The sequence below is a fragment of the Terrapene carolina genome, unplaced genomic scaffold, assembly GCF_002925995.2.
Source record: "Terrapene carolina triunguis isolate 2854851 unplaced genomic scaffold, T_m_triunguis-2.0 Scaffold194, whole genome shotgun sequence".
Lineage (NCBI taxonomy): Eukaryota > Metazoa > Chordata > Testudines > Emydidae > Terrapene > Terrapene triunguis.
Genome location: NW_020664545.1, coordinates 1,782,489 through 1,783,292, shown reverse-complemented (window position 1 = coordinate 1,783,292; position 804 = coordinate 1,782,489).

The window sequence follows — 804 nt, the reverse complement described above, 5'->3', positions numbered from 1 at the left end:
CCATCAGGAGACTGGGTCCTTGGTGCCCCCTGGCACAGCCCCAGGAAGAGGCCTGGGGAGGTACATGTGGTGCTGCCACCCCACAGAATTGGCCAGATCCCAAGGGTGCTGCCCTACAAAAACAGCTGGGCCCTGAGGGTGGGACCCTGTGAAGAGATTCACACCAAAGAGGCCCCCTGGCACAGAGCAGGCTGCTGTAGGTGATCCCCAGTGCTGCCCACAGGGTGCACCAGTTACTGAGGTGCCAAAGGGTGCGAGCCGCTGCTGCTGTCGCACGGCAAACACACCTGTGGCTGACAAGAATCCTGCTATCACAGCTCATAAGGCTCCCTCGCAGAAGACCCTGGGAGCTCCTTGTGTCAAGCACAGTCTGATCTAGCAGCTCGTGTCCATCTCTAGCGTCTATTATGTTATATTATTATTTCACACTGTTTTGCGCACCTACTTTTGACCGCACCAAAGTGGTTAACATTTCCACTTTGGTTTTGGTATGTAATTTATTTCAGAGGGGGCAGTGCCTTCCATGAAAAGGCTACGCAGTCTCCCTGTGCAAGCATTACAGGCAGCCCGTCCTTTGTGTCTTGTATCCCGTGTACAGGACCAGCACATGCTGTACTTCACTACTGTTTGCGGACTGTGGGAGAAGCCCTGCAAGGATCCTGAGCTGTGTAATTATTAGACCACAGCCTACCTGTGCCAGCATTCACTGAAAGGAACAGTTTTGTGGAAGAACAATAGTACCCTCCAGAGGGTGCAGTTCTGTTGTCAAAGATCCTCACGTCTTGGGTTTCTTACCTCTCTGTC